The sequence below is a fragment of the Salvelinus sp. IW2-2015 genome, linkage group LG33 (genome assembly GCF_002910315.2).
Source record: "Salvelinus sp. IW2-2015 linkage group LG33, ASM291031v2, whole genome shotgun sequence".
Classification (NCBI taxonomy): domain Eukaryota; kingdom Metazoa; phylum Chordata; class Actinopteri; order Salmoniformes; family Salmonidae; genus Salvelinus; species Salvelinus sp. IW2-2015.
In genome coordinates, this window is record NC_036872.1 from 1,772,265 (window position 1) to 1,794,870 (window position 22,606).

At 42.8% G+C, this 22,606-nt stretch overlaps 1 protein-coding gene across 2 annotated transcripts in view; it reads left to right on the top strand.

Annotated features, from left to right (window-relative positions):
- Window positions 1-22,606, top strand: part of LOC111957531 (glutamate receptor ionotropic, delta-2) — a 705,651-nt gene that overhangs the window by 60,888 nt on the left and 622,157 nt on the right. The window lies entirely within an intron of this gene.

Sequence of the window (22,606 nt, forward strand, 5' to 3'; positions counted from 1 at the left end):
GCTCCGTGTATTGTCATTGAGGCTCATTGTCATTTTAAAAGCAGACTGTACATCTATTCAAAACAGACTTATACAGTAGAGTCATATTCATGAATATAAGGAAAGGTTTTGGCCACGTTGCCAAGATGCACAAAAATAGTCATTTATAAAAGCCAATGTACATGATCATATCAAACGTCATTTGTCACGTGCGCCGAATACAACAAGTGTAGACCTTACCGGGAAACGCCCTTAACCAACAGTGCAGTTCAAGAAGAGTTAAGAAAATATTTACCAAGTAGACTAAAATAAAAAGTCACAATAAAAAAAGTAACACAATACGAATAACAATAATGAGGTTATATGATGATGTACATGATGAACACCCATGAATGTTAATGGCTTATGGCCAAATCGGATGGGCTAGTGTGCGTCTTATTATAACGTGTTGCCCAGAGATCTACATGCAGTATGTCTATTTTCCCTGTTCTTCTCATATATGTATAGCGCCAGGTTACACCTTAGCTCGTTAAAGCTCACCTCTCTCCTTCAGGTGTGGACCCTAATTATGTTAATTTACCGAATGATCAAGTTTTAATAGATAATCATAGCTGCTCAATGGAATTTCAAACAGCCGCCCTCAGAGAATGATGCAGCGTTGTTTATCTTCCACTGTGCTGTTTATTTATCTAATTTTGGTTCTAGTGCAGCAGCCCAGCCGCGGTTGAAGAATAGAAGCACAAGACCCGATTCCCTGAGCACCACCATGCGAGATAATTCGTCTATTCTTTCCCCTCATTTTCTCTTAATTACTGTATTCATATATTCCCATATTTACTCACTCAAATATCAGTTGCTATCGTTCTGTTCCATCTGTTGTCCAAATACAGATCAATTACCGGTAACCATGGTGGCAAAGACGTCGTAGAGATGTCTGGCAGATGGATTGGTTATGGCAGTTTCAGGGAACATAGAGTCACAGAGAGACAATGTGTTCCTCTCAGATAAACAAAGGTGTTGACTCACCCTGGTCGTTCCCATAACTCCTGGTGAGTGAGCGAGGAACACAAACACTACCGATATCCTGACCCAGTCTTAATCCGGCACTACCACTCACCTAAATAGTAAACCCCGCCATGCCGTGGCAGATCAGATGACTTCATGTCACGTGATGCAGTCGGTGCCTCAGATGTAAATCACAGAAGAGATGTATTATTTTAAATTTTTATTATTTAAATCAAATTTTATTGCGCTAGAAAGACACAATTGAGAGGGGTAGACAGATGGGTAGAGATAGAAAGTCACAAGTGAGAGGGGTAGACAGATGGGTAGAGGAACAGAAATATGAAGGTGGAGGCGGGGTTTAACCTAATGCCTCTAGGGGAATGTATGATCCAGAGTCGGCAACGCTACTACTAGATCAGACTCCGGCACACAAAAGAGAAGTATTTTTCTCATTGCAGGTTGGTGGAGTGGTAGTTGTAATCTCAACGCATTTGTGCGGAGATACTGAGTGAACAGCTCAGATATATATATGAAAACATGAAATGACCCTGGGAATTGATAGAACATCACTCGGAGACGCACAAATACGATATAACATTAAAAAAAATGGGTGAATCTTTCCTTTAAGAGTTGCGTAACAAATGGCGCATCCTAGATGTGGACCTGCCTGAGTACCTTGGCTCACACTTGTTGTCACAATGCAGACAAATGGAGCCCAAAGTCTGAATGGATGAACACTAGGGGTCACTGTCCTTGAGGCTCCATGCGGGAAAGAGTTGTGTGGCTTTTCTCTCACCAACTACATACAGTACATATTCATTCAAACACAACATACATGCACACACGGGCCCGCACGCATACACACACACACACACACACACACACACACACACAACCCTGACGAATCCCAAACTCCACTTCCAGAGGGGCCACTGTAGGTTACAAATGAGATTGTCGGATCTCATTAGAGATAATGGCCTGAGAAACAAACATAACGCAACATGCTTCCAAAGATGAAATCCATCTTTAAGTAAAAAGTAATTGCATTAACTCTGATTCCTTAATCAGAGAATATAATTACTTTTGGGGGAATTGAATACACTGAACAAAAATATAAACGCAACATGCAATCATTTCGAAGGTTTTACTGAGTTACAGTTCATATAACGAAATCAGTCAATTGAAAAAAGATCATTAGTCCCTAATCTATGGATTTCACATGACTAGGAATACAGATATGCATCTGTGGGTCTAAGATACCTTAAAATAAGGGAAGGGGCGTGGATCAGAAAACCAGTTAGTATCTGGTGTGAACACCATTTGTCTCATGCAGTGCGACACATCTCCTTTGCATAGAGATCATTATGTTGATTGTGGCCTGTGTACTATTTACATTACATTACATTTAAGTCATTTAGCAGACGCTCTTATCCAGAGCGACTTACAAATTGGTATTGTCCCACTCCCCTTCAATGGCTGTGTGAAGTTGCTGGATATTGGCGGGAACTGGAACGCGCTGTCGTACAAGTCGATCCAGAGCATCTCAAACATGCTAAATGGGTGACATGCCATGGGAGAACTGGGACATTTTCAGCTTCCAGGAATTGTGCACAGACCCTTGCGACATGGGGCCGTGTATTATCACGCTGAAACATGAGGTGATGGCGGCAGATGAATGGCACAACAATGGGCCTCGTCATGGTATCTCTATGCATTCAAATTGCCATCGATAAAATGCAATTGTGTTTGATGTCTGTAGCTTATGCCTGCCCATACCATAACCACACCACCGCCATGCGGCACTCTGTTCACAACGTTGACATCAACAAACTGCTCGCCCATACGACGCCATCCACAATGTCTGCCATCTACCCGGTACAGTTGAAACCTGGATTAATCCGTGAAGAGCACACTTCTCCAGCGTGCCAGTGGCCATCGAAGGTGAGCATTTGTCCACTAAAGTCGGTTATGACGCCGAACTGCAGTCAGGTCAAGACCCTGGTGAGGACGACGAGCATGCAGATGAGCTTCCCTGAGACGATTTCTGCAGAAATTCTTCGGTTGTGCAAACCTACAGTTTCGTCAGCTGTCCGGGTGGCTGGTCTCAGGCAAACACGCAGGTGCAGAAGCCGGATGTGGAGGTCCTGGGCTGGCGTGGTTACACATGGTCTGCAGTTGTGAGGCCGGTTGGACGTACTCCCAAATTCTCTAAAACTACGTTGGAGGCAGCTTATGGTAGAGAAATTAACATTCAATTCTCTGGTAACAGCTTTGGTGGACACTCCTGCAGTCAGCATGCCAATTGTACACTCCCTTAAAGCTTGAGGCATCTGTGGCATTGTGTTTTACATTTACATTTACATTTAAGTCATTTAGCAGACGCTCTTATCCAGAGCGACTTACAAATTGGTGCATTCACCTTATGATATCCAGTGGAACAACCACTTTACAATAGTGCATCTAACTCTTTTAAGGGGGGGGGGGTTAGAAGGATTACTTTATCCTACTATCCTAGGTATTCCTTAAAGAGGTGGGGTTTCAGGTGTCTCCGGAAGGTGCTGATTGACTCCGCTGACCTGGCGTCGTGAGGGAGTTTGTTCCACCATTGGGGTGCCAGAGCAGCGAACAGTTTTGACTGGGCTGAGCGGGAACTGTACTTCCTCAGAGGTAGGGAGGCGAGCAGGCCAGAGGTGGATGAACGCAGTGCCCTTGTTTGGGTGTAGGGCCTGATCAGAGCCTGAAGGTACGGAGGTGCCGTTCCCCTCACAGCTCCGTAGGCAAGCACCATGATCTTGTAGCGGATGCGAGCTTCAACTGGAAGCCAGTGGAGAGAGCGGAGGAGCGGGGTGACGTGAGAGAACTTGGGAAAGTTGAACACCAGACGGGCTGCGGCGTTCTGGATGAGTTGTAGGGGTTTAATGGCACAGGCAGGGAGCCCAGCCAACAGCGAGTTGCAGTAATCCAGACGGGAGATGACAAGTGCCTGGATTAGGACCTGCGCCGCTTCCTGCGTGAGGCAGGGTCGTACTCTGCGAATGTTGTAGAGCATGAACCTACAGGAACGGGTCACCGCCTTGATGTTAGTTGAGAACGACAGGGTGTTGTCCAGGATCACGCCAAGGTTCTTAGCACTCTGGGAGGAGGACACAATGGAGTTGTCAACCAATCTTTGGGAATCTCAGACAATACGAAAGAGAGGTTGAACAGGCTAGTAATAGGGGTTGCAACAATTTCAGCAGATCATTTTAGAAAGAGAGGGTCCAGATTGTCAAGCCCGGCTGATTTGTAGGGGTCCAGATTTGGCAGCTCTTTCAGAACATCAGCTATCTGGATTTGGGTGAAGGAGAAATGGTGGGGGCTTTGGCGGGTTGCTGTGGAGGGTGCCGGGCAGTTGACCGGGGTAGGGGTAGCCAGGTGGAAGCATGGCCAGCCGTAGAGAAATGCTTGTGTTTCATGACAAAACTGCACATTTTAGAGTGACCTTCTATTGTCCTCAGCACAAGCTGCACCTGTGTAATGATGATGCTGTATAATCAGCTTTTTGATATGCCACAACTGTCAGGTGGATGGATTATCTTGGCAAAGGAGAAATGCTCACTAACAGGGATGTAAACAAATGATTGTGCATATGAAAAATCTCTGGGATCTTTTATTTCAGCTCATGAAACATGGGACCAACACTTTACATGTTGCGTTTATGTTTTTGTTCGGTATACTTGTTATACTGCTACTATAACCTCATAAGCACTGTATGTACCAAAACATCTGATGAGGGAAAAGCAGGAGTTGTTACGCCGTCTACTGAATAGTTGACATTTTGCATTTGTGAAGGATCAGTTGGAAAGAGCAGAGAATAAGAGTTGCAGGTCATCGTACCACACTCTGATGCTTCAATTAAAGGACAGACATAAACAACTCAATACACTGATTTCAAAGGGCAATCTGCAGTTCAAACGACAACAAAGCGGACACTGCACCACTGTGTTGGGAAACAGCTGAGGGATGGGGCTGGAAAAATGTAACCACTGTCGAATTCACAGATCAAAATGATGTTTTGAGGCTATCACAGATTGCCCATTTAACCTAGCTATCCCCCTTATTCAAAAGCACTCAGCTAACCCATTCTTCAACAAAATAACAAAGTGCAGTTATTCATGTATTGGCTCCATAGATAACGCATTACATGTGGTCGTTTTTATATATAAAACGCACTGCATGTTTCTATCAATGTGCTTTGTTCAGGTTGTCATGTACTGTACTGTATGTGGGTGAATGTAACCAACACCTGAATAATTTTGGTACATTCATTTTTTATTTTGAGTATCTGTGATAAAAAGACAAAGCCAAGTCATGGAACTGTCTTAAAAAAAAAAAAAAACATTTAAACCTCCTATGCTTTATTGAAGTTGCTTTAAGTCACAGGTGACAACGTGCTTTTGCCTGTTTGATGAAAGGCTTTATCACAATGGACAATAATATCAGATAAGATACACACAACGAACAACAAATACACATCAATTAATACAAATGATAAATACTCATTCATAAAATAACAAAGGTTAAGTATGTGTGAAAATACAATGTAAGGCTTACCCGCAAGCGACTTCGCAATAAGATAAGATGCACAACAAACGGCAAATGACACATCTAGAAATACACATAATGTGGGTTATTATCAACACAGCACTCCACACTGCATCCTAGGGGAAGCCTATCTAGCAACTTCATTCCTCCCACACGATATCATCATGGACCCTGAATGTTGTTGTCTTTCATATTTGTTCATCTCCACTGGTAGAATTCTAAAGTCGGGCCTTGTTATTAAACTATGCTCAGGCACAGAACGGCTTATTCCAGTAATTGACACAGAGGTGACCCCGGACCTGGGACGGCTATAAGCTGCTGCTCGCCTTTCTTTCAATTCATTATCCGCACTGAGCCACACACTTACTGTATGCATGTTATTATCACTCTGTCTTTCTATATTCCCCCGCTCTCTCGTCTTCTCTTCCCTCGTCTGCTCTCTCTCCTTCTCACACACGCAACACCACAACACACACACACACACACACAACACACACACACACACACCACACACACACACACACACACACGACACCCACACACACACACCCTCTCTCTCATACAGTTGTCTCTATATTGATAAATAGCGGGACATAGGCAATCTATCATAATTATTATTACCTCCGTGCAAGAATTTGTTTTCCGCACCATTAATTCGGGTGGCTACATGCAGCTTACACTTTATACATCAATAATCTCAAAGCTCCAATGGCCAGCAGCATAGAGGACAGCAACGCTGTCTACTGGGTAATTGCTTCGTTAGCCATCATGGGACCTTAAGTAATTTCTGCCGGCAATGAAATAGATTTATATTTTCAATGTGTGGCTCTTAAAGAGGGTCACAATTTGATCTAATAGAATCCCCACTGAGCCAGGAAGAGAGAGAAGAGGAGAGAGTGAGATGGGGGGTGATGTAGATGACCTATTCTTTAGGTAAAAGGATCGACAGAGGCTTGGGTCAAAGCAAGAGAGGCAGGCCGGGAAAGGATATAAGGGAGTGTCGGCGGAATGTTACCCACTAATTGAATAGCATTTCATTCATACTACATAGTTCGCCAGAGCGGGGTCACCCTGCCTATTCTGGCACAGCCATTATACTATCAGGATAATAGATACAGTGGGGAGAACAAGTATTTGATACACTGCCGATTTTGCAGGTTTTCCTACTTACAAAGCATGTAGAGGTCTGTAATTTTTATCATAGGTAGTACACTTCAACTGTGAGAGACGGAATCTAAAACAAAAATCCAGAAAAATCCCATTGTATGTATTTTAAGTAATTCATTTGCATTTTATTGCATGACATAAGTATTTGATCACCTACCAACCAGTAAGAATTCCGGCTCTCACAGACCTGTTAGTTTTTTTTAAGAAGCCCTCCTGTTCTCCCACTCATTACCTGTATTAACTGCACCTGTTTGAACTCGTTACCTGTATAAAAGACACTGTCCACACACTCAATCAAACAGACTCCAACCTCTCCACAATGGCCAAGACCAGAGAGCTGTGTAAGGACATCAGGGATAAAATTGTAGACCTGCACAAGGCTGGGATGGGCTACAGGACAATAGGCAAGCAGCTTGGTGAGAAGGCAACAACTGTTGGCAATTATTAGAAAATAGAAGAAAATAGAAGAAGTTCAAGATGATGGTCAATCACCTCGGTCTGGGGCTCCATGCAAGATCTCACCTCGTGGGGCATCAATGATCATGAGGAAGGTGAGGGATCAGCCCAGAACTACACGGCAGGACCTGGTCAATGACCTGAAGAGAGCTGGGACCACAGTCTCAAAGAAAACCATTAGTAACACACTACGCCGTCATGGATTAAAATCCTGCAGCGCACACAAGGTCCCCCTGCTCAAGCAGGCGCATGTCCAGGCCCGTCTGAAGTTTGCCAATGACCATCTGGATGATCCAGAGGAGGAATGGGAGAAGGTCATGTGGTCTGATGATTCAAAAATATAGCTTTTTGGTCTAAACTCCACTCGCCGTGTTTGGAGGAAGAAGAAGGATGAGTACAACCCCAAGAACACCATCCCAACCGTGAAGCATGGAGGTGGAAACATCATTCTTTGGGGATGCTTTTCTGCAAAGGGGACAGGACGACTGCACCGTATTGAGGGGAGGATGGATGGTGGCCATGTATTGCGAGATCTTAGCCAACAACCTCCTTCCCTCAGTAAGAGCATTGATGATGGGTCGTGGCTGGGTCTTCCAGCATGACAACGACCCGAAACACACAGCCAGGGCAACTAAGGAGTGGCTCCGTAAGAAGTATCTCAAGGTCCTGGAGTGGCCTAGCCAGTCTCCAGACCTGAACCCAATAGAAAATCTTTGGAGGGAGCTGAAAGTCCGTATTGCCCAGCGACAGCCCCGAAACCTGAAGGATCTGGAGAAGGTCTTATGGAGGAGTGGGCCAAAATCCCTGCTGCAGTGTGTGCAAACCTGGTCAAGAACTACAGGAAACGTATGATCTCTGTAATTGCAAACAAAGGATTCTGTACCAAATATTAAGTTCTGCTTTTCTGATGTATCAAATACTTATGTCATGCAATAAAATGCTAATTAATTACTTAAAAATCATACAATGTGATTTTCGGGATTTTTGTTTTAGATTCCGTCTCTCACAGTTGAAGTGTACCTATGATAAAAATTACAGACCTCTACATGCTTTGTAAGTAGGAAAATCTGCAAAATCGGCAGTGTATCAAATACTTGTTCTCCCCACTGTATACAGTAGTAGCTTCAGTGATATGTTTGGACTGATATAAAGTATTTATATGAAAGCTGGTGTTATTCTATTAGCCTTGACACTGTAAAAAGAAACATGTTTAACCCATGCACGCCTGCATGACAATTGAATGTCAGTTTGCATGAGTGTCAGGTTGTATGTCTTACTGTAAGTACCTGTTAGTCGAAGAGCATTTGCGCTTTTCACATTTACACCCAACGCCGTACCAAGACGTATAGTAGAGTGGCTTGTATGTATGCTGACACCTGCTCTCAGAAGAACACTCCTCACAATCACAGTGACACATGTTCATCCCTATAAACATCTAAGATAGAGGCGCCTAACGTAAAATGAACTTGAATTGTCAGTATGTTGATAGATGATGGTGATAGAGTATTGGTTCAATGTATTTTTGCCCGGTGGTAGGGGGACTTACCCTACCGGAAATGAACATGTTAAAAACATTTTGGAAATACAATAACTACACAATGTTATTGGTACGCAAATGTAATTGTAATACATTTTGTGTATTTACAATTCTGGAACCATGCAACATAGATTTTGGAATACAAAATAGCAGGTACAATTGTCCGTTCGTGGTACAAGATATGAGAGCAACACCTTTTGGAAGGAAGGAAGGAATGAATCCCTTCAATGGAAAATATATTCCCGTCAGGATGTGTGTTAAATATGTGGGGGAACTGTACAGTGGAACAGAAGGGATCCCCTTGGGGTAGAGATCCCCATTTCCCCCCAATTTTCCGTTCCATTAGGCAGATTCAGATGTTGCTTTATAGAAGCTGTCTTTGCCTTTAAGGAGAGGCAGGGGAGAGAGAATCATTGATTTGTCCTGCTTCAGAGATTCTCTCTTTGCACTTCTCCTGGACAAGTCCCAGTAGATCGAATACGTGTTAGATGTCAGCCGTTAGCCTACATCAAGTTACCCTGGGTCAGGCAGACCTTGGCTGCATCCCACTGCCCCCTATTCCCTATATAGTGCAGTACTTTTGACCAGGGTCCATAGGGAAGCCCGTAAGCCTCGTTTCCAAAGTAGTCCACTTATGTAGGGAATAGGGTGCGATTTGGGATGGAAACATTTTCTTTATGCGCATTGTGCATGTTATTGGAACATTGTTAAAGAGTGGAGGAGGAGGAGACGAAGGACAAAGTACACCTTTTAGGCTTAAAAGAAAGTCAATATCGGTGTCTTTGTGTTCTTTCCCATTCACATATTCTCTCTTTTTTTTGTTTCTCACCACACACTGCATTCTGTTCTCTATTTCTCTCTTTCCATGTAAGATCTGTAAGAGCAGCAGTCAAGGAAAGGGTCAATTTCAGTTCTTTGTGCCTGTTAGCACTGTTATCAAATATGAAATGCAAATTTAAAAAAATATGTAGGGGAACAGCTTTACAGTTTCAAGCGTCAGACGACTTTATTGTTAAAGTTTTAAGTCATATGTCTGAATTCATAGCCTGTCACTATGTTACTCATGTTTTGAGACAACCGGTTAAAATGGAGTGTCACAAAATTGCATTGCTCTCTCCTGACATGTTGCAGAATAATCGGAAGCCCTCGTTCCCAAATAAATGTTGCATGACTAGTCTTTATGCTGCGTTATGCTGCTGTGTTGAGACGGGTTCATGGATAGGTCAACTGTGTGCATCCCAAATGGCACCCTATTCCGTATATATGTTGCACTACTTTTGACCACAGCCCATAGGATTCTGGTCAAGCATAATGCCCTTGAAAGGGAATAGGGTGCCATCTCTGTTATTTAACGCAACTCCCAGTGCTTACATTAATATTGATACAGTACTAAGAGGCTTGCTATTCTGAACCATGTCAGTCCGTCCGTTGTAGTAGAGCCCCAAACCAAAACCACCAGCTGACTATTATGAAATCTTCAACAATTTATTGTATTTAAAGAGTAACCCTCTAAAATAAAATAAAATTCTAATTTGGAAAACAGCCTATGTGGCATCGATATGAGTCAGAAACATTTATAAAAATAAAAAAAAGTGCATGATCTGACAAATGGTGATCCTTACTCAGTGGACAAAACTGCTTGTACAGTAAATGACTTCATTGCAACCAGATTACAACCAGTGCTGGCTCTAAACGGGTTGTAATGTCCCCATAATGTTGCCATTTGAACCAGCTTTGATGATAGGTTTACTGACAGGTGTAAGAGTCTTGATGGAGGGTCATTGTCTATGTGAGGTAGGCTATTCTGCCGTGTGGTAGGATACTGCTGTGCTAGGCTAACGTTGCTGACTACAGGGCCACTGGCCATAGAGTACAACAACAGTGGACAGTTGTGACATGGTCGGTGACCCTCCCTCTCATCCTCAGGTTACCTTTGGTCAAAAGGAGATGATGGGATGCCCTTGTTGCCCCGATGTCGCCTCGATGTCGATCTTATCGTCATTCTGTCACCTGGTTTCAAACAAACGAGCCAATCCCCATCGGGGACTGGTAACGTGGCAAAACAGACCACTGACTATCAAAACCAAAACAAATACCATGAATTGAAACACACGCTTCCGTCAAACGGTTTGGAAGCAACCGCTTGAAATGAAAATCCCTACATACTGTATTACGGTCTAATTCCAGTACTTGTGGAACTGAAAGGAAGTCACTGTTTTTACAGTCTCGCCAAACGATGGCTAGGCATTTAATTGTACTATGTTGCATGTGGGAGTTCGGTTTCTGCAGTTGAAGATAATTTGCTGTCAAGGGTAGAGCAAGCAAATCCTGGGCTGGGAGATAGATGGAGTTGTGGTTGATTCACTATAGGCAGACTGCTGATCAGCTGATCAATCTCACACACAGCTTATCTTCTCTATCAGAGAGACGGAATAGACTGCACTAGAATTCCTCTGTTTTAAAATAGACACAAACAGTATTTCAGCTTGTGGACTCATGGCAACTCATAGAGAGAGGCCAATCTCACCATCTACAGTGCATTTTTCAGACCACTTGGCTTTTACCACATTTTTCTACGTTACAGCCTTACTCTAAAATTTATAAAAAATATATTTTTTTGTCATCAATCTACTCACAATACCCCATAATGACAAAGCAAAAATTGTTTTTTTTAGAATTTTTTAAAATCAATTGTAGAATAAGGCTGAAACATAACAAAATGTGGAAAAAGTCAAGGGGTCTGAATACTTTTCCGAATGCACTATATATGCACAAGTAGGATTTACGGCTCTCAATCATTTATCTATGGCTGTTTTCCAAATGGCACCCTATTCACTATATAGTGAACTACTTTTGACCAGAGCACTACAGGCATATGTCCCTGCACGGCCAGGCACGACTCGAACACCATCATTAAGTTTGCCGATGACACAACAGTGGTAGGCCTGATCACCGACAACGACGAGACAGCCTATAGGGAGGAGGTCAGAAACCTCAAAGTATTCAAGACAAAGGAGATGATTAAGGACTACAGGAAAAAGAGGACCGAGCATGCCCCCATTCTCATTGACGGGGCTGTAGTGGAGCAGGTTGAGAGCTTCAAGTTCCTTGGTGTCCACATCACCAACAAACTAACATGGTCCAAGCACACCAAGACAGTCGTAAAAAGGACACGACAAAACCAATTCCCCCTCAGGAGTCTGGGGCCAAGTTTCCTGCCATCCAGGACCTCTATACCAGGCGGTGTCAGAGGAGGGCCCTAAAAATTGTCAACAACTCCAGCCACCCTAGTCATAGGCTGTTCTCTCTGCTACCGCACGGCAAGCGGTACCAGAGTCCAAAGTCAAGAGGCTTCTTAACAGCTTCTACCCCCAAGCCATAAGACTCCTGAACACCTATTCAAATGGCTACCTAGACTATTTGCATTACCCCCCCCCCCCCCCTTTACAACGCTGCTACTCTCTGTTGTTATCATCTATGCATAGTCACTTTACTAACTCTACCTACATGTACATATTACCTCAACTAACCGGTGCCTCCGCACATTTTCACGGGTGTTTAGACCATGTCAGAATTCATTTTAGCAACTGGATTTAAAAAGATCATTGCAATAGAAATCTCCTCTGTATCTGGCAAAGGCCTTCCAGTAAATGGATGATGCCAAGCGTCTGTTTATTGTTTTATTAATGCTGTTATTTTGGTCCTGGGTGGGTGTGGAATGAGAGTAGCCTTGTCGGTGTTCCGGTGTTTTAAACATAGCAGTCTGGAGAGCGAGAGAGAGAGAGACACAGAGAGAGGATGCTCGGTTGCCACGCTGGCTCTGTGCATCATGACTTATTCATGTCTCTCTAATGATGGTTCCTCCTCTGCTCCCCTCAGAGCACTTGGCCATTTCCCACCTTTTGTTGCCAGTTCCCAGTCTGGTGTGTGGTGAAGAATCTCGACTGGATGTTGAGGAGTGGAGGTTTGGTCCTTTGTGGACTTATTATGGAAGAACATGGCACTTGCAACCACAGGATTGTGGGCACGCGTTAATGCAAGTAGCTTTGGATAAAATGTCGCTTTTGCTAAATGGAATGTAATGTTATATGCGCTGAGTGTACAAAACATTAGGATCCTGCTTTTTCCATGACATAGACTCACCAGGTGAATCAAATCAAATCAAATTGTATTAGTCACACGCGTGCCTAACCAACAATGCAGTTTCAAAAAAATATGGCTAAGAATAAGAGATAAAAGTAACAAGTAATTAAAGAGCAGCAGTAAAATAACAATAGCAAGACTATATACAGGGGGGTACCGATACAGAGTCAATGTGCGGGGGCACCGGTTAGTTGAGGTAATATGTACATGTAGGTAGAGTTTTTAAAGTGACTATGCATAGATGACAACAGAGTAGCAGTGGTTTAAAGAGGGAGTGGTGGGGCTATGCAAATAGTCTGGGTAGCCATTTGAATAGGTGTTCAGGAGTCTTTTGGTTTGGGGGTAGAAGCTGTTTAGAAGCCTCTTGGACCTAGACTTGGTGCTCTGGTACCGCTTGCCATGCGGTAGCAGAGAGAACAGTCTATGACTAGGGTGGCTGGAGTCTTTGACAATTTTTAGGTCCTTCCTCTGACACTGCTGGTATAGAGGTCCTGGATGGCAGTGAGCTTGGCCCCAGTGATGTACTGGGCCCTTCGCACTACCCTCTGTAGTGCCTTGGGGTCAGAGGCCGAGCAGTTGCCATACCAGGCAGTGATGCAACCAGTCAGGATGCCAATATGACACACGTTACACAAAATGGGGATTTCAAAAGAGAGAGAAAGAGTGCACGAGAGAAAAGCACACTTGGGTACATTTGTAAACTATGCTTAGTTTAACCCTAACCTTTCCCCGAACTGCCGCTCTTATGGGTCAGAATATAATGATGTAATTACGTGTCGAAGGTCTCCAATGTCTCTTCGTGGACCGGGTTCGCCTTCTCTGATGACGGTACGTCTTCCGGTTACCGGGTGTAACTCTCTGTTTGTCCTCACAATGTCAGTGTCCTTTCTCTTAGTGGTCTGTTTCCTCACCTTTGTTCTGAAAGAGGGGTCTTCTGAGGACGACTAATCAGCCATATAGGTGGTTCCAGAGTTGGAATGAAAGCAGTGTAGACACACGATTCCTTGGAGAGAATAACCGGGTGGTCCTGCTTGAATTCCCCCTCTTAGACACAGCTACTCATCCGTAGCATAGATTGTTAAAAGGTTCCTTTGTCTTCTTCAACCTCGTGTTGCACTCCAGGGTTACAACTAATCAGACCTTGGCTGCAGCTCGTGGTCCCTAGTCATAATGTTAATTCTTAACTCACATGTTTTATGCCCTCTGGTCAGAAATGGGCGTTTCCGCCTTTAGGGCAAGTTCTCTGGGCGTAACAAGTTACGAGGCAAGGTCTGGATTTTACTCAGATCCAATTTAGACAACTAACTTCACATTTCATCTTTACAAAAACATTATCTTTGATCTGGACATTTACCACACCACTACAGTATGCAAAAAATCAAGTACATATACTCTTCAAGTTACAATGTTTTCGTTATAACGTCATCATTTAACGTTTAATAACATAACAAAAACGACATTTATTTTCATATTCCATCTATCGTCATTACTACCATTTTGACTGACGAAGCATATTGTCCCAAAGTCCATTTATTGCATGTTACTGTTCAGAGGTAGGTTCTCCGTAGGCTCATCATACATTCCATTCCTCCACAGTGAGAGGACAAAGGGATTTTGTCTGCTGCCTTGAGATTTACAATGGGCGTGAGGTGTCATAAACCCCCCCCACCTCCATACCTCTCGACCTCTCCCCCGCTGGTGGGTGTGAGAGATATCCCTGTAGGATTATGGTCCACGGTATCCTGACCCGAACAGGCCAGTCATGACACTACCCTGCATGAATCTGCAGGTAGCTAACCAACCAGGATCAATGTTAGCCAGCTGACATTAGGCTATAACTAGCAATGCGAATGGCCCTGAGATACGAATAATATTACTACCCAGATCATACATGTAACGTTAGCTAGCTAGCCAGCCAGCTAACATTAGCTAGCTAGCTAGCTAACAGTACACTTTAACTTGAAATGAAAATGACTTTCTGATCAGTTAGGATGCTCTCAAAATTAGAACGTGTACTATCTGAAAATGTAGCTAGCTAGACTCTCGTACCCATATACATGGATGGACACTTCTCCCTCTCAGGGTGTGACTAGGGTGGGCAATCTATGTTTTCTATTTCTTTGTTGGCCTGGTATGGTTCCCAATCAGAGGCAGCTGTCTATCGTTGTCTCAGCTGTCATATTTAGGCAGCCTTTTCCCACCTGTTGTTTGTGGGATCTTGTTTTTGTGTAGCTGCCTGTGAGCAGCCCAGAACGTCACGTTTCCTTTTCTTCTGTATTGTTTTTGGTGAGTTTCATATGTATTAAACATGTGGAACTCTATGCACGCTGCGCCTTGGTCCATTAATTTAACCAACGATCGTGACAAAGGTACTCACTACATTTTGAATGCTTAGCAGGACAGGAAAATGGTCTAATTCATCCCTACTGCCTCTGACCTGGCAGACTCACTAAACACATGCTTCATGCGGATGATTCGACACCCTACATGTCAGCACCTAAATAATGAGTTACAGCCAGTATTAGAATTGGTGATTAATGATAAACGGGTCTTACATACATCTAAAACTAAAAGCATTGAGTTTGGTTCAAAATGTTCTCTGACTTAAACCTCAGCTGGAGTTGTGTATAAAAGGTGTGACCATTGAGCAAGTTCAGAGAACTAAACTCCTAGGTATAACATTGGATGGTCAAATTATCATGGTCAAGTTATATTTACAAAATTGGGGAGGGGGAGGGATATGTCTGTTATAAAAAGATGTTCTGCGTTTTTGACACAAATCAACTGAACCTGTTGTTCAGGTTCCGGTCTTGTACCATTTGGATTACTGGACGGTAATATGGTCAAGTGCAGCAAAGAAAGACCTAGCAAAGCTGCAGCTGGCTCAAAACAGAGCAGCACACCTTGCCGTTAACTGCATCAACAACATGCATGCCAGTCTTTCTTGGTAGAGGGTTAACGTGAGACTAACTTCTTCTTTTCTAGTTTTTAAGAGAAATATTACTGTGATGAAAATTCAAGATTGTCTGCATAATTAAATAACATTCAGCTCAAACACCCATACAGACACCACAAGACATGCCACCAGGGGTCTCTTCAGAGTCCCAAGTCCAAAACGAATTCATGACAATGCACAATATTATACAGAGCCATGAAATCCCTTCTATCGCCAATTACTCAAGCAAACAGCAAAATTACCTTTAAAAAAATGGATTGAACAACATCTCATGGAATGGTGAGGACTGTGAGGGGACACACATACACACACAGACGAACTCTAACACAGTCTTAATTTTTGTTGTTGTATTGTTTGTATATCATTGTATTTAAAAAGTATGTGACTGTCTTTGTCTATCAGTGTATCAGTGTTTTGTTACTTGTCATGTTTTGTGTTTTTTTGTGGACCCCAGGTAAGCTTGGCTGCTGCTTCTGAAGAAGCTAATGGGGATCCAAGTAAACAATGAAACCTTCTAGAGTGTTTCTATATTATGTATTTAAGACTGTTTCTTGCCTCAGACTGTCAAAAATTGACCATCATAGCCTTCTATAACAGCTATACAGGCTTCGGGGATGGACACAGAATAGTTAAATATCTGATATGCAAACCAAACCATACAAATAAACTCATACCTTTTTCAACAATCATATTATGGAATAAACTTTTAGAGTAGATTTCCTGATACAGTAATCTGGGAGAGTTGGATCATATTTTTCATGCTCCAGTTATGCCCGCTGTGTGGTTGGAGTCACACATACTAAGGTGATTACAGCCGGGAAACCGATCTTATTGGTCCACGATTCCACTAGCCCTCCTTAGCTGTGATATTGCTGCAGGGCCCTCCCCTACCCTGGGTGACCAAACCCCTCTCTCCTCCTGCTCCCCTGCCTCCATCCAACCCTAGCCCTACAGGTATGAGCTGCATTACAACATGTAAACCCAGGATTACAGCAGGCAGCTCCACACCTCTCGCTATGCCTCGCCATAGCTCTATGGATCAGCACAGCTAATTTCTCCCATGGTGCAATGCTCCACGCCACCAGATTATAATTTCCAATGTTTCCCCTCCCCGCTGTGTACTACTCGATCCATCTGCCACACCTCAGTAACTGGACACATCAGCTCACAGCATGTACAGTAGGATTCCCCACTCCCCCCAGCAGAAAGGTTGATATCTCCTGCTATCTCTGATCTTGCAGTCGGATCACGGTCTGTCTGTGCATCTGCGAAGCAGTACCACGCAGCGCTATATTTTTGGCAATTTCTACAGTGCCTTCAAAAAGTATTCACACCCCTCGAGTTTTTCCAAATGTTCTTCTGTTACAGCCTGAATATAAAATGGCTTACATTTACAGTTGATTGTGTGTCACTGATCTACACACAATACCCCATAATGTCAAAGTGGAATGCTAATAATCTGACTTTGGATGGTGTATCAATACACCCAGTCTCTACAAATATACAGGCATCCTTCCTAACTCAGTTGACAGAGAGGAAGGAAACCGCTCAGGGATTTCACCAAGTTTTAAACCAGATAAAGAGTTAAATGGATGTGATAGGAGAAAACTGAGGATGGATCAACAATGTTGTAGTTACTCCACAATACTAACCTAAATGACAAAGTGAAAAGAACGACGCCTGTACAGAATAAAAATATTCCAAAACGTACAGAATATAAGTATTCCAAAACATGCATCCTGTTTGCAATAAGGCAATAAAGCAATACTGCAAAAAATGTGGCAAGTAATTACTTTTTGTCCTGAATACAAAGCATTATGTTTGGGGCAAATTCAACACAACACGTCACTGAGTACCACAATTCATATTTTCAAGCATGGTGATGGCAGCATCATGTTATGGTTATGCTTGTCATTCACAAGGACTATGGAGTTTTTTAGGATAAAAAGAAAAGTTTAACACGAACTGTATATTTCCATAACTGATCACATTTCTGGAGGCTATAGGCCTAAAGGTAAGCCTTTTATTCTGCCCATATAAACACATTTATCTCAGGCCATAGCCTAAAAAACTGCCGTTCATAATTTTATGAAAAGTACCAAACAGACACATTGTTTCACATTCTTTAATAACAGACTCAAATACAAACACGCAATATGCTACAGCTCCTTCACAGCTGTTTCCCAACCAAATACAGGGAAACTCAACGTCTGGGCGGAGTGTTGTACCTTCGCTTTCGCGCTTTGCTTCGACGAAAGCGTCCATATGTCTGTTTTGCCTGTTTGCATTGAGGCAAAAAGTAGATGCTTTACCTGTCTTCTAGGTTTGTATGGTCTGGGTGTCAGTTTGAAAGGTCACAAGAGGTGTCAATGTGACAAATAGGAGTGTTTTGGACTGAGGGAGCTTAAAGACTATGCCGCGGGCCAGAACTTTCAGAGTTGCAAAAGTGAAGGGTTGTGAATTGGATCTCCCAGCCTGATCGTCATCCAAGAGACATCACTGTCCTTCTTCTCTCAAACACTGTGACACCAGGCCCAAGGGTCAGTCATCAGCGAGATTGAAAGAACCCCGTCGATTTAAAAAAACAAACTCTTAAACTGAGAACTATGTCCACAATAAACGAGATTCAGTAAAAGCAGCAAGATTACGTAAATGTGCTTTGCTCAGCTATACTAAATACTTGAATACGGCACATTCTAATAACAGTCCTATATTCATGTTGAATAATTTATAGTTCATGCTGATTTAGCACGTTCAAATATTTTCTTAAGTTGTGATTATGTAAGTCCCTGTTGGGTTAATTATGATGCAGTGCAATTTCAAGGTCGCTGGCCTTTTTATAAGACATTATGGTGTCCTATGGGTACGGGACAGATATGCTGACAGACAACTTACATCCTCGAGAAAGAGCACTTAACCCTCAGTTTAAAATATTAAATGGGAACCCGGCTCTACAAGCCAGCGTTCCAGTGGTCCCCCCACATGTTACTACCCCCCACAACCCCCCAGTCTTGTCCCAGACAGTCTTGTCCCCCCATCTGACCCCTCTTTCATTCTGTGTCTTCACGAGGGAAGAACATGGGCAAAGATTAAGGAGGCCAATTCTCTCTCTCTCTCTCTCTCTCTCTCTCTCTCTTTTTCCTTGTTTCTGCTCCTTGTTGCACCTGCCGAGATTGACAGAGCTCTTTAAGCCGCTTTGCTTTAGATATGAAACAGGGCCCGCGTTTGAAGCTGGTTTCTCTCTCTATTTTGCTGCGAGGCATGTAGTAGTGGAGAGGGTCTGAGAGGGAGAGAAGGAAGCCTTTTCCTTGTCAGTGCTGGAGCAGATAGATGGAGGCCCAAGAGGCCAGCAGGGAGCTGTTGGGCTCCAGAGCTGCAGACTAGTGGCCCTGTGCAATGCCCTGTGGGATGCTGTGTAAGCCAGGGAAGGCTCTCTAATCACAGACACATATTCATCTGTAAATGTCTGCTTTCAGACAGAATTAGAGCCACTGATGATTGGATGAAGTGCCCCACATCAGCGACATGTCTCTATAATCGATGTCCACTCAGACATCAGCATGATTGGTCTGTTCTGAGCAAGAGGATACAGTGCATGGATCCATTGGGAAGAGCGTAGCATCGACACTGTATAGTGTGCACACTGCAGCTTCTCTTAAAAGAGAGATTACACTGCCTGACATACCATAGAAATAGAATGAATTCTATTTCTATGTGACATACACACTATGCATGTGCAAGGCCATACATGCACTCATGCATGTACACACACACACACACACACACACACACACACACACACACACACACACACACACACACACACACACACACACACATAAATGCATACATTCACACTCACTGTCATTCATTTCAGATTCGTTTTTTTCATTAAACGTGTAGCTGATGGAACACATATTTTATAGAATGCTTTATTTATTTACAAAGTTATTTTCATTTGAACTCTTGTTTTAATTTATACACACTGTTAATTGAATAGGAAGGGAATATTAACTGTATTATTTTTGATTAAATGCATAATTGACAATTGTTCACACCATTCAATAACATCCCAGTATACTGCAATCTAATTAAATTAGAATTCAATCTCAAATTGAAACAAAACGTGTCCACAGTAAATTGAACAATAGGTGATGGTGCAACTACCACATTGTTCCCATACTGTATATTATAAGGCAGTATTTTGCATTCTATTCAGAAAAGGACTAGCCAAATGCCAGATGGGCTGGTCCATTTTTTGCCCAGTGGACAGATTTGCATTTTTTGGTGCAGAATTATCATTATTTGTTTTATAATAGGGTCCGGGATGATAGAAATGTCTGGACTAATGTCTGGTCCCAGTCCTTCCCTGATTACATTTTTTTTTACTCTGATGAAGGCCAAGAGTCCGACAAGTAAGCGTTAATAAAAATAAAAAAAGGGATACGAGCAAGAGCAGTGTGCTGGTTTCTCTTTTCTTTGAAGATATTCCAAAAATGTAGAAACAGCCATACAAACCAAGTTTTTTTAGTCTCTAAATAAGCATCAACTGCAGTATGTGGGAAATGTCTCTTTTACAATTGGAGCAGGCAATCAAAAACAACTTGGTTCTCAGGTGGGGAATCAGAGAGTGAATTATACTATGGCTGTGGTGCCACTGAGCACAGAGAAAACAGCGCATCTCCTCCATGCCCTGGACCACCTGTGCACTGTCTGCTGTGCTCTGCTGTGGTCAGCCTCCACCTCCCAGTAGAAAATAATGGCTTCCTCTGGGATTTGCGGTCTCTGTGGGAATCAAGTAGAGGATCACCTGAAGTGTTTCCTCTTTCTCAACGCCCACACAATAAGGCAGGGATACGCAAAGCAAGGTTACCACGTTTCAGAGGTAGCTGGTTCTATTGTGTTGACTGTAGAGACCCTGTTTCATGCTCCATTTCATCAATCAGTACTGTGATTCCAATTAAATAAGCTCTTGGTTGTCCCGTGTTAGTGATTCTTAAGTGCTTGCTGGTCGAAATAATAGGGAAAAAACAAGACTCAGGAGCGTATATTCTAAATCAAATTTGATGATAAAACAATGTCCAATGCGTGAGATAAATCCGATTATATTGGTATACTGGATGAAAACAATCCAGTCATATTCACGAGCTGTGCTGACTGGTGGGCTGCTAAAGATAAGAGAGCCATTGTTAAAGGTTGACCGTTCACTCTCTGTCCACCAATTCAATCATTGTAATGTTAATGAAGTAATTTGTGGAGTTGTGTGAGTAGAATTGATTAGGATGTTCTGGCCAATGAGTTAGCCCACCATCCCAACCCCCAATCCCACGGTAGATTGGGGTCAAACAAAAAATGTTCTATCCATTAACAAGATAAGGCAATGTCGAGTGGTCCAATTGAATCTTGTTGCACTAACAACAGTAGTTCATCAGCAATTTGCCATTATTTCTCATCGCTCACTCACCCTGCAATTACTTCCTTGACGCAACAATTCTAACACATCAATGGCCGTGCCACTTGGCCAATAATCTTTTTTTATGTTGCAATTCCAATCTGTCGTAATTGCAATATGTAGGCCTACCTACCTGTGAGTTAGTTTCCTAAATCTTTTTAACAGTATGACATTCCGGAAATGACAGAAGGACCGTTATTGTTATTGAGATAATGAGTATGTTGAAAGTGCCTAGCTACTTTCCCACTTGAACAGCTTGATCTGCTTTCAGAGAGGAGAGCTGTCTGACGGGAGAACTAGTTTCCAGTAGATGTAGGCAGAGGAAGTGACAGGCACTCACAGGGTAGTTGGACTGGCCACTGATTTAGCTCACTGGCCTGTCCCAAAGGGTCTAACGGGGAGTGACATGTCACTCTTTTGGAGGCTGGATGAGCGTACAAAGCTGTCATCAAGGCAAAGGATGGCTACTTTGAAGAATCTCAAGAATCTCACTTTTTTTGGTGACTACCATAGTGTTATTTCATATTTCATAGAATAATAGTCTTCACTATTATTCTACAATGTAGAAAATAGTAAAAAATTAAGAAAAACCCTTGAATGAGTACGTGTGTCCAAACTTTTGACTGGTACTGTTTAAATATATATATATATATATTCTCCGGACTCATTCTATTATATTTCTATATTTCTTTATTCCATTCTTTTACTTTTTAGATTTATGTGTATTGTTGTGTATTGTAAGATATTACTGCACTGTTGGAGCTAGGAACACAAAGCATTTCGATACACCCGTAGTATCTGCTAAATATGTGTATGCAACCAATACAATTTGATCTGATTTTGTTTGCAATATACTGCATCACCGAGCTCAGAGAGTAGTAGTCCGAACGGGGAAGGTGAACCTTCAACCTGCCTGGCTGAGGCAAACACGCTATCCATCCACAGTGACTCGCTTACCAAGGTTAGGCGTTATTTCAATTAGCTAATATACAGACGGTCCTTTGTACTTGAGGGACAAAAATGGAGTGCATGCACTCTTTCCATCTTCCATCCAAAATACTCCTGTTAGGTGTTGTCACGTAGATAAACAAGGCTTGTTAGGTGAGGTGTCTCCTGAAAGAGCCTGTCCGATGTACCGTATACAGTAGATGAACATTTTGGCTTATGCAGCTAGTTGGGCCATGTTCCAATTACTTTGAATGTCTATGCTTAGGTGTCCCTGGAGGGCCTGTGCGGAAAGTGAAAGTGGTCCTGTTCCAGTGTTTATGGTAATCCCCCTCTGCGTGTGAGCACGTTGGCAAACACTGCAGGCAGCACACAGGCCCGT